Genomic DNA, 17,325 nt, shown 5'->3' on the forward strand with positions numbered 1-17,325 from the left:
AAATTTAAACTATTTGAATATTTGAAATTTGAATTTGGGGTCCCAAAGAGTCAAATATATTTCAGTTGTGAATATGAATTTGTTAAAGTTTAAAATATTAAAATACCACAGTTCAGCCCAGAGAAAAGCCCCAGTAACAATGACAACCCAGCGATAACGAGAATGTTAACACCAAAACTGTAGTCTCTGACTACCATTCCCGACCAAAGGCAGCAGGGTTTCTTGGCGAGATCTGGTTCCATGTTTGAGTGGCAAATGACAAACCAAGACTAGGTCACCTTGGTATGCTGACAATTTTACCATCAACAAGAAAAATGATGGCAGTTGATTGAGACACAATAACTAAACACATATGCCTGAATTTATAATGACACTCAAAAGAGAAAGCCAAAGTAACAAACATAATTTATCACAATTAGAGATAGTCTATTGACTCATCCTCTAAAAGTTAGTAATTAATGGGAAAAATAAATCTTGATCTGCTTTTCATGTAAAAACTCTATTTTTAAAATGTTATGGTATAGCCCTAGTTAATGAGGGAAAGTTTTCTTACACAAGTATTCCAGCTAGTAAATGTAGAAGAAATGTTAAAATCAGAAAAATTAACCATTTTACATCTAATGGAATAACCAACTCAAGTAATAAACATTTATGGAAGCTAAAACTAGGAAACAAAATATTAATGAGGAACTGGAGATTATTCCAAGAGAGCCAAAAGGTCACCCCCCCCCACACACACACACAACACTTTACAGCTAAGAATCAGGCAGTCACCATCTCCATCTGCTGTTCAATCAGCATCATTAAAAGCAGGGCAAATAGCCAGAATGTATTTCCTGGTGTGATGTCATGAAGGACATAGGATCACCTGTGAGGTATCCATGGCAAAAATGTTAGCCCTGAATCTAATCAAACTGTATCTCTAACTTCCGGGTCACACAAACATGGAAGACGGGAAACATGTTGCAAAAGTCAGCAGAGTTCAGAATGTTAAAGAGTAAGTGACCCAGCCTCCTTAGGAAGGCGATGCTTGGGGACAGGGTGAGAGTGGAGGTGAACATGCAGATAAAAAGAGTTGTGAGAGACCTAGAAATCTCAGCAGCACAGAATTCCCCCATTAGGTCATTGTACATCTTGAATTTTCACATGTATTTCAGCACGGGACTCTAGTTGGCCTGCTGAGTGGCGTATAGGGTTCCTCCTAAACTCTTGTGGAGGGTTTAGCTGGTTGGGGATTCCTGTCTCCCCTCCCAAATCCTCTGCCCTCCCCTTCCCACCACGACTGAAACCCAGAGGACATAAATTCATGAAACCAACAGCAAGTCGAGGGGCATAAACAGAAAAAGCGCTTACTAAAAATGGAGCATATCTGAGGCAGTCAAGGATTCTGAGCGGTCGCAGAGTCCAATGCTGTAATAAAAACCAGATAATTTTGTGACCAATAATAACAGTTTGTTACATATGCTGCGATCAAAGCAGTCAGATCTCAGGCTGTATGGTGGAAATCATTGTGCACTGTAAGGACTGTGCTGCGGGCATCTGAAAAGAAATGTTCCCTGAACAGTGTGTAGAATATTAATAGTCTGTTAGAGCTCTCTTAAGTATCAAATATGGGTAGCTCCAACAGGAACCGCGGCCCGAAATACAAACTCTTCTTAATCAGTCTCCTCTGTTTAAAATTCAGAACATGTTTATGTACATGTATGTGTGTGTGTGTTTATGTGTATCTGATTTTATTTAACTTGTAGCCACACTGACAGAATTATCTGACATCTTTTTAAAAATTTTAATTGCATGAATTTCTTATTGAATCATAGCTAGATGCTGAATAATTCCAAGTTAGTGACAGAGATTAAATATCTTTGAAAAGGAATATTAGGGTATAAAGCAAACTTAATTAAGTAACACACCATAATCTACCTAGATTAGTGATTGTTTTATCTATCATTTATTTATTTTGGTCACAGATTCCTTCGAGGAGCTCCTTAATATTTAGGATTCTCTTCAGAGAAAGACATAAACATATGAAAAACTAGTCAAGAATTTCAGAGGATTCTCTCCAACTCCCCCACAGTGGCAGATTTCATTTCCCAAAGATGCCAGGATAATAGTTTGCATCCCACACGTGCTTCTGCAGTGTGACTTGCTGCCCCTAATCAAGAGGTCGGCATCTAATTCTCCTCCTTTTGCTTCTGGAAACGTTGCCTGAACGATTCAGTGAAACAAAGGAATGTGGAAGACATGTTCTAGAACTTCTGACATTGGATCATAAGAAGCCTTGCAGCTACCACCTGGGACTCCGGAACACGCACTCCTGGGATAAACCTCCTCAGGACACAACATCTGTGAGGGTAGCCACCATGCTGTGGGGGTCTCGAACTGTAAGGAGAGGCAACATCTGGTCACTCAGTTTAGCCCATTCAGCTGGGCTCATAGCCAACAACTGCCAGTCCTGTGAGGGAGCCATCTTGGACATTCAACCCTACTAATCTCTCAGAGGATTCAGCCCCAGCTGAGATCTGACCGCAGCTATAGGAGAGGCACAATGAGAGCTGCTCACCTGAGAACACCTGACCCACAGAACCATCAGCGTTAATAACTGTTGTTTTAAGCCACTATGTTTTGGGGTGATTTGTTACACAGCAATAGATAACTATAACACCCACCTACCCCTTTGAGAACCACGGCTCTTGATGAGCTACTGGGGAATGGAGATCAAGTTAATAGACTGTAGTTAAAAATTCTTAGACCCAATAATTCACTAGCTGTACATTTGTAAGTATCATAGAAGATTACCAAAGTTTTGCAACATTTAGATATGTTCTGACTGGAGTGGTTTGGTTTGTTATCTCATTTACACGTCAGCAAGGGTACAACTGGCTATTCAGGCGGGTTTCCTGCTACAACCAGGAATTCTTATAAAGTGTCTGTTCATTCTGTATTGAGTTGGGATGGTTCTCACTTTCAGTTTTCCCTCCCTTCTTCTCTTTTCCCCTCTTCTATTCTGGTCCTCTCTCATGTCTACCTACCCACATATATGCAGTCAGTATCTCAAATCCTCACATCCCCAACCGACTGCCTAACACTGATGCTGTGATTTTTAATGCCAGATAACATTGAGAAGAAAAACCTTTTGAAAATAATTGTTTCTGTGCTTTGATCCAGAAGTTCCACTTCTGGGTGTTTTTTTTTTTTTTTCCTTAACAATGAATGGTTAATTCAGATAAAAATTTAGATACAAGGATGTTTATCACAGCATCACATATAATAGGGGAAAATTGGAAATAATCCAAAGACACATTAATAAGAGACTTGACAAATGATGGCATTCCTCTGCTACAGAATACTATGCAATAGTTAAAATGAGATAAAACTGGTTATACTGACATGGAAAGATATTCAGGATCTTAGCAGATGTGCTCTGAGTGAGGCTTTAAACGTGCCTGCAGAGTTTGGCCTGGCTTCTGGAGCATCTGTGATCTGTCACGAGGTAGCCGCCGTCTGTCCAGGTGATTACTGGTCCCAGAGTGAGGGACGCAAGGAGCAGCGTGAACTTGAGGTGGAGCCCACTCAGCCAATGAGTGAGAGATGAACGTTTGCTGAAGAGTCACTGAGGTTCGTGGGTGGTTGGTTTGTGATGCCGACATCTGACTCATTCTGTGATTCATTACTCAGTAGTTGTGATGCTTGTGTAGGTCTCCCATGCTAAAAACACAGACACAGGAAATCTCATTAGATGTAGGAAAAAGTGATATGGATTACCCTAGGTACCCAGTAAATGTGACGTATTTACACTGCTTTATGAGTATACGCACGTTTGAGGGGGCTCTATCTGTCTTTCGCACTGAGCTGCGGCAATGCCTTGAAACCACATTTGCAGTGGACTGATTGCTAATACTGTGAAAGCTACTTGGCTGATGTTAAAGCGAATGAGCCAGACTTCTATGCTCCTCTCCCTTTGCTATTCTCGTCTGACCTATGTGTCACGTGCGATTGTAGGCGTTTCTGTATGCGATTTCCAAGTCTTGAAATGCAAATACATTTTTACCTGTAAAATGGGAATCTTTTGTTGATGTAAAAATGTTGCTGTGGTAAGTAGTCTAAGCCACATACACTTGGGGCCGTTTCCCATGAGGGTTTAGAATCTGGTTCTATTCATGAAGGTATGTCATTTCCTTAAAGCAAAGTTCTTACCGGTGGCACTTTCGACATTTTGAGCCAGACTGGTGGGCAGCCGTCCCGTACATTTTGGCATTTTAGTGGCCTCCCTGGCCTTTAGACACACTAGATGCCAGGAGGACTGCTCCAGAGCCCTGCGCCCTCCCCACAACATCTGTGGTCATTGACGACCAAAAACGTCTTCTGACATTTCTATGTGTTTTCTGGGAGGCAAACTCACCCACGTGAGAACCGCTGCCTTAACAAGTGAATTTTACTGGTTTTCATACCTGGTTACACATTAGAATCATCTAGAAAGCTTTTTTAAAATATCTTATTTGAAATAACTTTGAAATTACTGAAAAATGCAGTAGTAGGACAAAGAACTTTTGTTTACCATTTATTTATAATATAGAGATATTATATATGGAGTATAATATAACATAATATTTACCAGATGTACTTTTTTATTCTTGTTCTACATGTGGGCATAGATACTTTTTTTCTTGATCATTTGGGAATAAGTTGCAGACAGTATGACCCCAGGCCCCTTAATATTGAGTGTTTATTTCCTAGAAACAAGGATTATTCTTTCACATAATCGTGGTATGAGTAACAAAAGCAGGAACTTTAAGATTAACACAATATTATTATCCAACCCATAGTCTGATATTCAAGCTTTGCCACTTACTCCCCCAAAGTTTTTCACAGAACAGGCCTCAGTGAAGGACACTCATTGTAGTTTGTTGTCATATTTCTTTAATGTCCTTTAATCTAGAGCAGTAAACCTTCCATTGTTTTTTTTTTTTTTTTTTTTTTTTTTTTTTTTTTAATAACCTCAACATTTTTCAAGAGTACAGAGGACTTGTTTTGGAGAAAGGCTCTCAATTTGGATGTAACCACTATTTTCTTATGGTTGGATTTGGGTTGTGCAGTTTTGACAGGAGCATTATGTGAGTGATGCTGTGAGCTTCTCAGTGCATCTCATCAAGAACCACATGATGTAGGTTAATTCCTTTATTGATATTAACACTGATCATTTGGTTAAGGTGGTGTATTCGTTTCCTAGGGTTACTATAACAAATTACCACAAATCGTGTGGTTTAAAACAACAGAAAAGTTTTCTCTCATAGTGTGGAGGCCAGAGTCCAAAATCAAGATGTTGTTAGGGCTGTACTCCCTCTGGGAAGACTGGAGTACAATCCTTCCTTGCATCTTCTGGCTTCTGGTGGCTGTTGCCATTTCTCTTATCTTCTTGGCCTCTGTCTTTACGTGGCTGTCTTCTCCTCTCTATTGCCTTCTCCTCTTCTGTTTCTTATAAGGACACTTATCATTGGATTTAGGGTCCAAGTAATTCAGGATGATTTCATTAAATCTTTAACTTAATGATACCTGCAAAGACCCTTTTTCCAGATAAGTCACATTCACAGATCTTGGGGGTTAGGACATAAACGTATCTTTAGGGGCATCATTCAAGCCAGTACAGGTTGTGTCTGCCAGACTTTTTCACCGTGTATTTATTCTTTTCCCTTCAGCATTAGGGTGTAATTTATGGAAAGATACTTTGAGATGATGTAAATATTCTTTCTATTCCTCATCAAATTCTTACCTATTAGTTTTAGCATCTATTGATTATTCTTGCTCAACTGGTGATTTTCTAATTGCATTTTTCCTTCCACATTTACTAGCTGACATTCTTTTATAAGAGCATTTTCTTCCTCCTTACTTCCCTCCCTCCTTCCTCTCTTCTTTGAATATATCAGTGTAGACTAATTTTATTCAATGGATTATAATCTATTATTATTATTTTATTTTCATATTCAAATTTTCCCAGATGTGATCAGCAAGAGCCCTGTGAAATGGAGTTCTGTGTTCTTTGACATGACTCCCATCATTCTTTGGGCAATTTTCTACTTTCTGGCACAAGAAAATGTTCTGAGTTCATTTTATATTTTCCCCACTCCAGCCCTGGGATCAGTCCTTTCACCAAGGACCCTTGGTTTCTTTTAGTGGGGAATAGTATTTAGAAATCAAAATCTGGGTGTTTGAGAAATTTTTCTAAATATTTTGTCTCCATTTTATTGGCAAAGAAATAAAAACTGTAATGAAAAATGAATCTGACCACAATAACTGTTGAAGAGGATATAGATCTACTGGGATCAATCCTAGTGGGAATAAAAATGATGTATCTACTTTGAAAAGTTTGGTGCAACACTTTGACATGGTCTCATAATTACGAACTTAATCATATTCTTCTCTCTAGTAATATAACTGAGAGGTATCTGCTCAAGGGAAATTATTTCCTATGTGCTCCATGAGACGTGTGCAAGGATGTTCATAGCTCAGTACTCTCAAAAACAAATTCCTTTCTAATGTGGTCTGTCTTGGTCTCTGAGGTACAAGAGAGTGCTTCAGCCTCACCCTCATATTCTAGAATTCTCTCAGTGGCATCTTAATACTTGAACAGATGTTAGTTAGTTAGTTGTTCTTATGAGGGAGAGAGAAGTCAGGAACAACCTACATTGCCATCTTGGTGATGTCAGTCCCTGAGAAGCTTTTTAAATAAAAGAAATTTTTGAACCCTACTTCTGGAGACTGTAAGTCAAAGTCCGTGTGTGTGTGTGTGTGTGTGTGTGTAAGGTTTCAGGTAATTCTGTTGCATAGCAGTGTGTGGGAGCTACTGCCCTAATGCATTTAAACCATGATTTAGTTTATACTATATTTTTCAAAAGCATTTTTTTAATCTAAAGGAATAAATAATTGCCTTATACCTTAATTACTGGAAACCTAAGCAAGTAAAACCTATAAATTGAAAAAAATACTAGGTATCAGTTAGGTAGAAAATGTGTTCCATGAGGTAAAATAATTATTGATTACAAAATCAAGTCAACCTAGACTCATGTCTCGATAAAACTACATTCTCAAGGGATAAAGTGGAAATTTTACTTTTCAATTGCATTCCTCTGACTATAATCTCTCTCCCTCTCTCCCTCTCTCTCTCACACACAGACACACACACACACAAGAATGCATCACTTTATGGGAAGAGGTTCGGGGAACACAAGAGTTTTCACAATAGAATAGAAAAATCATCTATTTCAATATCCATTGCTTGGCTACCTTCAATAATAGATAACTCAGAGAAGGAACAAAATTACTCCAGTGAAGCCAACTGTACTGTTGAATAGTTTTATCACATTTTGGTATTGAACGTGAAAAAGCATTTTTCCCCATATGAAATTTTGGGTTAATCTTTTTTTATTTCTTAAAAAAGAAGGAACATTCCAAGGAACTAACATTTATATCTTGAGGAAGAATTTCTTGTTCTATGTACAGAAAATTAGCATGAATACTGAAACTTTAGGTGAATTCGTCTTGGTAAAAAGGAATACAATATACCTCCTCTTTCAGATGGACTTTCTTCCTCCCTGACAATCACTCAGATAAATTTTGAGAAAATCCCCCATGGACGCAAGCACTATCATTCTTATTATCAGCAAATAATAAGAGTTGTCATTTCTGAGTATGGCAATGTCTCCTCATCCACAGCTTTGTTTCCCGTGGCTTCAGTTTCACAGGGTCAGCCCCGGTCTGGAAGCAGAGCGGCCTGGTGTGCGGTCAGCAGTACCTGACATTAGGTTGGCTTCATCTCAGCACATAGGCGTTTTATCATCTCACGTCATCGCAAGAAGGGTGTTAGTTCAATAAGATACTGTAACAGAAACCACGTCCACATAATTTTATTACACCGTATCGTTGTAATTGTTCTATTTTATTAGTTATTAGGTATTATTGCTATTATCTCGATGTGCACAATTTGGACCCTGAACTTCATCCTAGGTACGTATGTGTGAGTCCATATGTCTAGAGCAACGCAGGACACACACGGTTTGGTACTTTGCGTCATCTCAGGGATCCACGGGGGCCCTGGACTGTGCCCCCCGCGGTCAGGGTGGGGACCACGCACCTCCGGGAATGTTACGCATCGTCACTATTTTGCAAACGAAGAGAATACGTGGAACAACGCGTCCAGCTTCCGGAGGCTGGGAAGTGGCCATGCTAGGCCTCGAGCGGCGTGCGGGAGCGCCCGGTGACCTTCGGGAACAAGCAGCCCCCAGACCCAGCGCGGTCCCTGCGCTGTCCCGGCAGACAGGGCTCCGCTCCACCTCCTCCCGACTCTCGAGCCCAGGCTGATGCGGAGGCCTCTGCTTGGGGACACCCGGAGGCGGTGGCAGGGGGCAGGGAGTGCGGCAAACCGCTCGCTGACTGGGCGCGGCTGCCGGACAGAAGGAACAGAACGGCCTCGGGGAAGCCGATGGTCGTGCCCGGCAGTGGCGTCGCGACGGGTTATCGACTCGGGGGTCGTGCGTCTCAGCAGCCCGTGCTCGGGGCGGTTCGGCCCGAGGTGGGCGAGGCGGGCGCACAGCGGGACAACACGCAGCTATGACACGGTGCGCCCACCAGGGACGGGCCACCGGGCCTGGTGCGACCTGGGCTGGCGGAGAGGCCCTGGGACCCAGCGATGAGCCTGCACTGGTCCTAGCGGACTGAAGCAAAGACGGTTGTTCGACACTTCCGGGGAAAAGTCGACCTTCTGCCTTTTCTAAAATGGCGCTGCGGCAGCCATTTTCCCCACAGGGCGGAAGTGCGACAAGATGGCTGACGCGGTAGGACAAGGATGACGGGATGTGTTGGAAGCGGAGCCAAGAGTAACGCGGCCGCGCACCGAGGCCGCCATGCGTCTCTGGAACGGCTCACCCTGGGAGTGGGGGGTCCGTCGTCTGAACTTTTTGATGATCTCGTGCAATAAATGCCCTAAGTTAAGCCAGCTTGAATGAGACCTTTCGTTCCGTCTCTTTACATCTGGTCACACTCAATTCCGCTGCCGAGTGCGGTCCCAAGCTGCCTGGACAAGTCCTCTGTGTGTGTGTGTGTGTGTGTGTGTGTGTGTAATGCGCTCAGTTTGTGTCAAAACCATGTGGTAACATGGTGAACGTTTCCAAAAATAAGAAGGAAATGGTGTATGATCATACACCCCAAAATGTCGACTAGTAACGGGGATAGCCCACGTCCTTCCTGCCCTTCCCCGACCTGTCGTGGGCACCACTTTGATGCAGGGTAGGCCAAGCCACCCACATAATTTTGTACCCTGGCTGGCAAATCCTTTTCCCACCTCACTGCGTGACGCCCTGTATAGAGATCACTGGGAGATGTTCTAGATGTAATACGATGTCCATAAAAATTTCCCCAGTTTTGGACATTCAGGCTGCTTCCAGCTTTTTACTTTATGGAGAACAGTGCCATGCACGTATACATCTATGTGCATGGATGTATCTGTGTACATATGCGCATGTGTGTACACGTGTATATATGTATCTATGTGCATGGAGGAACATGGAAGGACATACACAAAACATCATGCCGGCAGATGCTTTCCTTAAGGCCTCTGTGCCTCCTGGGCCAGAACACCATCAAACTCCTAGAATTAGGTCTGGTTGGGCTCTGCCTGCTGTGTGTCGTTGTAGGTACCCGTGTACGCAAATCTGGTGTTATTTACTGTGCTAGGTTAAAAAAAAGGAATAAGCATCTTGAGGTTTTTGCTAGAATAAATAATGATGATTTGAGATAACGTTTGGAATCCCTGGTTAAAATGCAGAAGATGACTCCTAGGTGGAAGCCCACGGGGACCCATGCAAACATAGCAGTAACACCGAATCCAAAAGGGAATACTGTGGAGGTCCAGCAATAAAGATTGCAAGCAAAAATAATCTTTTTGTACTGAGAGGCTCTACTCAATCCGCTTTCTTTAATTAAAAATTTTATGTGTTTATTTGAGAAAGAAAAAGAGCAGAGAGCGAGAGAGCGTGCATGAGCAGTGGGGAGGGGCAGAGGGAGAAGCAGACTCCCCACTGAGCAGGGAGCCCAACCTGGGGCACGATCCTAGCAGCCTGGGATCATGACCTGAGCCGCAGGCAGAAGCTTAACTGACTGAGACACCTAGGCGCCCTTTTGGTCTGCTTTTTGTACTGAGATCCTCCCCTGAACTACTCATGCAAATGTGTTTGGCTACCGTCCTCGGAAGAGGTTATGCCGAAAGGGGGCAACTCTTTACTGTCCCCTGAGAATCTGTGGACTGCCCTGCTGGGGTCAGAGGGCTCTGCTGGCCTGGCCTGCCCACTGGTCTCCCGTGGCTCTCCACGTCTGGCCCAACATCCCCCAGTAACTGCGCAGCTTGAGCACTTTTCCGTGAACTTAGACACTGTCTCTTGCTAGCCTGAGATTCATTTAGATTTATCTCTGTTTGCTATAAATAATTAAAAGGGACCTGAGTGGTTATTCAAGAGTAGTGTCCAGGCACTTCTCCAAATCTCCTTCTCTTTCTCAGCCTCGTTTAGGAACTGGAAGACTGGTGAGTTCTTAACTGGACGTCCCGTTCTTTGGCCCTGTGAACCTTGGTCTGCAGGTACACAGATGCGGCTGGAGATCTTGACATCTGTGTCTCGGCCAGGTTCCCAAACACAATTTCTTGACAACTATGTTAGCAAAAGCATTTAAGCTGCACTCACAAGAGCATTAAAAGCAGAGACAGTTTGTTCAGTGGGTCTGGTTTCCCGAATGAGGGAATCCTTCTTTGGCAGAGTGTGGGCTGGCTCCTGACAAAGAAGTTTCATGTTGTGGAGCCGGAAGAGTGCATAGTAGTGACTTCTGAGGAGAGTAAAGAAGCCTACGTATTCGAAACCAGTCCAGTAAGAGGGGATCTCCTCAGGGGGAAGTTAGTCGAGCAGATGCCCACAGGGAGAGGCTAGGGCATCTGTCTCCGAAGAGACAGCATGAATGTAGATGAGCGGTGAGACCTGTAGCTTCCAGAGAGTTGGGGGGGTGTGCAGAGGTGAAGATGAGGGCCACCAACAAAAATTAGGCCCCGGAAGACAGACAAATGCAATCCCTACCTGCAACCCTCCCGTAATGACTGCACAGATAAGCAGCTGGTGGAATCACTTTGACTGTAACGACTAATTTTAAACATATATCTCTGGCTGAATCCATTCAAAGAATACAGAGATACACCAATGCATCTTTTTGTTACAAATTTTGAAATGTTTTAATTTTCAACCAGAGGTTTTACTATTATTTTAGACAATGCCTTAGAGTCTCCTTTTGTAGCACTTTTCTTTCCCAAGACTCCAAAGTAATGCCCAGAACATCCTCCGGAATTCAAATATGGTGCCATGCCAAAGCCTACCGTAGGATTTTGTCTTGATTCGTGATAGTGAATGTCGAATGTAGATGGACGTATCCTCTTCTTTTCTGACAAAGCAGCACCACACATGCGACTTGTTTACAAGCTCTTTCAGGTCCCCAGAAGGGAAGCTCCCCGAGGGCAGGACGAGCCTGGGGCGTTTGTGCTCACTGGCTTCTCTTGGTGGGTAAGCACCTGCTCGCACAACAGAGGATACGCGCTAATGGATTTCCTGTACCCTTAGAAGTGTATTTACTGGGAAAAAAGAGGGAGAGAGAAAAATTTTCAGTGGAAGTAGAATAATTAAAATAAATATTACAGGGTGAGAACCCGAGTGAAGTCCCCACTTAGGGAAATATGTGCTTAGCACCCAAACAAGGTAGGCAGCTGCTTACAAAGAGAGAGAGAAGTAGAAAAGTCTGTAGCATGTTTTCTCTTTTCAGAATTCCCCAACTACAACATAGTACTTCAGATTTTCCTGAGGGGCTTTCTCTGCACTCTGCAGTTACCCGGTGAGTACCATGAGAACCATCACTAAAGGAGGAACCTGGCACTTCTACTCTCTGAAATAGCCCTGGCACCTCATGGAGATGAAATTCTGCGGCTTTCAATTTCCATGTGGTAATAGCCCCACGCACATCAAGTCTGACAGGCCGTTTATGGGTTTTGGCAGCAGAGTGAGGTCTGTGCACAAGAAGGGCCGACGAGGGAAACTCCACAGAAGAATCTAGAGCGAGAGCAGCCTGGCCTTGCTGGGAAAGGGCAGGCAAGGGAGCAGGAACCCTGGATGCTTGCTAAGGAGGACGGCAACGGAGAGAGAGAGCCATTGCTAACCCCCAGGAACACTGCTGGCATGCGCCCTCCCCCAGACAATGGGGAAGCCTGTGGTTCTCCTCATGAGGACCTCCCTCAGGCCCTCAACCCCGTTGTCTGCTCAACAAATCTCCTGTGAAGAGAAAGGTCAGATCTTTAGCATCATCAAGAACAACTCAGTGGATGGAGAAAAGCCATCATATCACACAGCAATTACGGAGCCCGAGGACTTCAGTTGTATTTCTGAATGAAAAGTGTATTTTAAGGTGGAAATATACTCAGCATCCTTAGTCAGTTCCCTGTAAAAAGGGGACAGTGGCATTTCCTTATGCCACGCAAATGTTATCAGGATTAATTAATGCTTTTAAAGTGTGGACTTGAAGTCAAAATTATTTCAACTTGAACCAAATGGAAGGCTTTTCCAAAAACAGACATATATCTATCTTTCTTAACTACTAAGGAATTTCCCTTTTTCTCTGCTAAAATTTAAAAACCCTAAACAACAGAATGTTTTCAAGCCTACTCTGTAACCCTAGTTATTGACGGCTGAAACAGTGCTCATATAAATACTGTAAGACTTAGTAATTTCTTGCAGAACCTGCTTCCTTAGGGAAAAGTGCTCCTTGGCTATTTTAAGCAGTGAGTTGCATGTTCTCTGAGCGAGTCTACTGTCATAGCAACTGATTTACCACAGAAAAGCAAGAAAGTGCCTTAAGTCAGAAGTGCTTTTCCTTCTCCTTTGTTTGGGAATCTTTCCTTGGCCTTTAGAATTAAGTTTTGTGACTCAGATATCATGGAAAATTTCAGCTAATCAATGATAATTCTGTGGTAATATTTTAAATTTCTGAAGTGCCAGATTGAATGGATCTTCAGATGCTATGGTTTAGCGCTAAAGGTTGGGAAAGCACGCCAACCAGAATACCAGAAAATCATGACAGATGCATGGGAAAATCAGCCCTGTGAGTCTATGTAAATATATCCAGAAAATTCAGATTAAAAAAAAAAAAAACCCAGATCTGTCAGAAATTTAAGGCTCTGGATTACCTTAATTTAATTTAATTTATTTTTAGAGAGAGCAAGGGCTCATGTGGTGGGGGGTGATGTGGGGGAAAGGACAGAAGGGGAGAGACAGAAGGGGAGAGAGAGAGAGAGAGAGAGAGAGAATATCTTACACAGTGTGGGGCCCACTGTGGGGCTCTATCTCTGACCCTGAGATCATGACCTGAGCTGAAATCAAGAATCAGACACTTAACTGACTGAGCCACTCAGGCACCCTGGATTACCTTAATTTTAATGACATTATGGTTAATCTGATCACATGTGGAATTATAAACTGAGTTTCCTATTCCAAAAGAGTCAGTGAAACAACCAGCCCGTGGTCTAACGAAGCAGTCGCCCGCATATAGACACGGGCTAAAGGGGGAACCTGAAGTTAATCCTTTGGGGGGAAATGTTTGAGTGGCTCTCAGTCCACGAATGACAAAACGGCCAGCACAGGGTGGGGATGTATGACGTCTCTTGTATAAGAATACAGTTAAAAAAGGTTTCCTCCATGACAGCTGAATTTTCTAAAGTTACAAAGTGTTTGTATAACATGACCGTGCACAAATCTATAATCCGCCAAATCTGTTAGATGTGGGAAAACACTTAACTTTACCTCTTTAAAAAAGGGGGGGATGTTAAGAGAAAAGAAATGCACATCTGAAATCACATCTCTGAAATCCTCAGGGTCCAGAAGTATTTTGTAATTTAGGATTTTTTTTGGCTCTTGGGTGGGTAAAAAGGTAAATATACCTTATCATGTATAAACGCCCCAGTGAGGTCTGGGCAGCACCCTGTGATAAAGGCGAATTGGTATTTCAGCCGTGGAACTTACGAAAGTTCACACTAACTGTGATCAGTGAGGATCCAAAGTAGCCTCGAGTCCGTTCAGGGCGGGATGTTTGCTAAATGAGGTTAGGTCTGGCCAGGCTTTGATATCAAATGAGTTATAAAAAGTCTTTCATTTATCCAACCTCTTTGGACTTCCAAGACTGGCGTAGAAGGGAGGACGAACCTGTGTGCTTTCTGCGATGACCAACGCGCTTCTCCGCCTCTACCCCAGTAGAGCTGAAGGCACGTTCTGTCCCGAAGGGGCAACAGGTGAGTTAAGGAGTAGCAGAGCTGCAGTAAGTTATCGAAGGGAAATAGTGGCGTCTGGAAACACCTGCTTTCCAGCGGAATATTCTTCATGTTTCGAATGAGAACAGGAAGCTGAGCAGATGGAGGAACTTCGCCGAGCTGTGTGAGTCCCAGCGTCGTGTTGCCACAAAGGAGGGCGATGGGGAGGCTCCGCTCCACAGCTGTGCGGTGAGAAAGAGAAATCTGGAACAATGGAATGTGTAGCCATGATAGGTGGGGTCCTGTGACAGGTTCATTCATGCAGAGGCAAAGACTAAGGAATTCCGCATCAATGAGCGGACGTCCTGAGTTCAAACTTGATGCTATTAATTGCTTAACCCGTGTCTCACTGTCCCCATCTGTGACATGGGGAGAGTAATGTCATAAGTTTGTTAGGAGTCACCTATCAGCTAAAACCTGTCAATATTTAGCCCAGTGCCGACTGCATGGTTAGCAATAAAAAATAAAATAAAGTTAACTGTTTGCTACTGCAGGTGAAGATAGAAATATCTCACTCATCCACCGTGTTTAATCAACGTCATGGGGCTGTGTGGGATTCCATGCGAACACAGGGTTCTCTACCTGCAGTTCGTCTCTGATGGGATCGCTCTGAGGAGGGAAAACACACAGGAGAGGCGTCTCTTGAGTAAGAAACTTGCTTCAGTTACACATTAACACAGCAAGAGGGCGATTTTGTTGTTAAAGGAACCCACTTCCCTGCTCTGACCCACTGCCCTGACCTTTCCACTTGCTTGTGTGTGATTGTGGTTTTAAATCAACCAGTGTATTAGGCCCCAGAGTTCTGTGACAACCAAGTTCAGAAAACTATTTATTTTTCTTCTATAGTTTTCTGAATTAATCTAATTTCTTGGTTGTCATCTCTCATAACTCACAACTTTCCATGCATTGAATTTTGGGCTTTCTCTCTCCCCTTCACATAAAGCTACAAACCTGAAGACAGCCAGCTTTCCTCTTTCTTCCCCATAGCTTTCGCAGCAAAACGAATTCACATACTTTGCTGCCTTTTGTTTTGTGTGTGTGTGAAGTAAACAACTAAACTGGGAAAATCTCTTGTGAACTTTCATAATTTTAACAACTCCATCCGGCTTTCCGCGATAATTGATGCTAACTATTAGGATTGTGTTTTCCAAACAATGTTCTGTATATGATATACAAAATCCATATCCTATATGCCAGGGAGGGATCTGAGGGCGATCTGGCTGTGACAACTGTCACCCCATTGATCACCAGGGTTGATTCGGCTGATCTGGCTGGCTAGGCGGGTGTCCCCTTCCTCCCTCACCGCTCCACGTGCGTCCCTCCCGAAGCTGCGCGCTCGGTCGAAAGGACGACCTTCCCCGATAGAGAGGACCGTTCTTCTTTGGTCAAGGGTATGCGAGTAGCTGCGCTCCCCGGCTAGAACCTCCAAACAAGCTCTCAAGGTCTATACGCCAGGGAGGAATTTCCTGTTGATTTGGCAAAAATGCCGTTCCGTAATGCTGTCCTGTGGCTTTTTTTTCTGTCCAACCATGGGCTTCCTTTCCTACTGTTATTGTTCCCATTATTTGTAATAAGTTACATTGTTTTAAACATAACTGTGTATAGTTATTAACATATTCCTGCATTCACGGAAGTGATATTTACTGACCATGTAAATGAGGAAAATACGCGTTGCCTTCTATGTGAAATGCAAGGTCGTAAATGCACACTTTTGGTCCCCTGGATGCTTATAACATGGAAGGAGAAGTAAGACAGGGACACATGTAACTACGTATTAAGTAGTGCAGAATATGTAAATTTAGGTTTTGGTACCCCGTAGGTCAGAAGAAAGTAAATTAACTTTTAGAAGAGCTGGTCAGGAAGGGTTTTTAGGAGATTTGGGATGTAAATTGCATCTGGAAAGGTTGGTTGGATTTCAACGGATGTAAAAGAGACAGAAAAAAATGCCTTTCACCGAATCTCTGAGAGAAGAGAATACAGGATATGTTTAAAAGAGGGCCGTAATTCAGATGCACCGATTGTAATATACGTCCTCTTTTCAGAGATATTAAGAAGTGGGCATAAATGTACAAATTAAATCAAGAAAATATAGTATTTAGTTAATTTGGCTGGAATGGCAGATTTCCAGATGGCAAAAACTGATAGAAAAATCTGGAAAAATAAGTAGAAGCCAGATCCTGGGCACTCTCGAATGCCAGGGGAAGTATGAAGCCTTGTATGTAGTTTGCTTCCGGATTCTTCTTTTCTTCTAATCATAAGCTATTAGAATTGAGGACAAGATCAGCTATACTAGTCTTAAAACATAAAAGTCTAAATTCTGGAGTATTTATTCAAGCGATGTCCTTCAAACTGCTGGTCCGCTTTGGCAGGCCCTCCCATTACAGACTTCTTTTTTGCATAAAGAGATAAACATTTTACATCATTTTACTCACGTGCTAGGCACCACGATGTCAGGAATGAACAAGACAGTCTCACCCTCACATGCTTATGGCCTGGCTAATGAATTTCCAGCACCGTTTCCCCACTTCCCAGACACCCATGTAAGATTTGGCCGGCCTGTCAATCATTAAAAACATTCATCGCCTCTGATGTCTTGGCCTTGTTTCTCGTTTGTGGTTATGATTTCCTGCTTGCTCTGCTGAACTGTGACTTCTTGAAATCCCCACACCCTGTCTTAACACCTACGGGACTTTTTCCCACCGAACTTTTTTTTCTTCAAAGCAGAACTATTTACAAATGAGATTTTATTTTTAACAGCATCTCCGTAATTACATTACTAAAGGAAAAAATTCTGCATTTCGGATTCCCTCGATGTCAGCAGGACCCCCACACGAAGGAGGTGATGGAACACAGATGGAGTCAGACGTGTGCCAAACATCCCCTGCGGAAGGTGATTATAACAACAAATGCACATGGAGAAAACCTCTATTTGGTCTTGGAATTAAGCATGCAGC

The sequence above is a fragment of the Enhydra lutris genome, unplaced genomic scaffold (genome assembly GCF_002288905.1).
Source record: "Enhydra lutris kenyoni isolate GAN:26980312 unplaced genomic scaffold, ASM228890v2 scaffoldscaffold1, whole genome shotgun sequence".
Taxonomy (NCBI): Eukaryota; Metazoa; Chordata; class Mammalia; order Carnivora; family Mustelidae; genus Enhydra; species Enhydra lutris.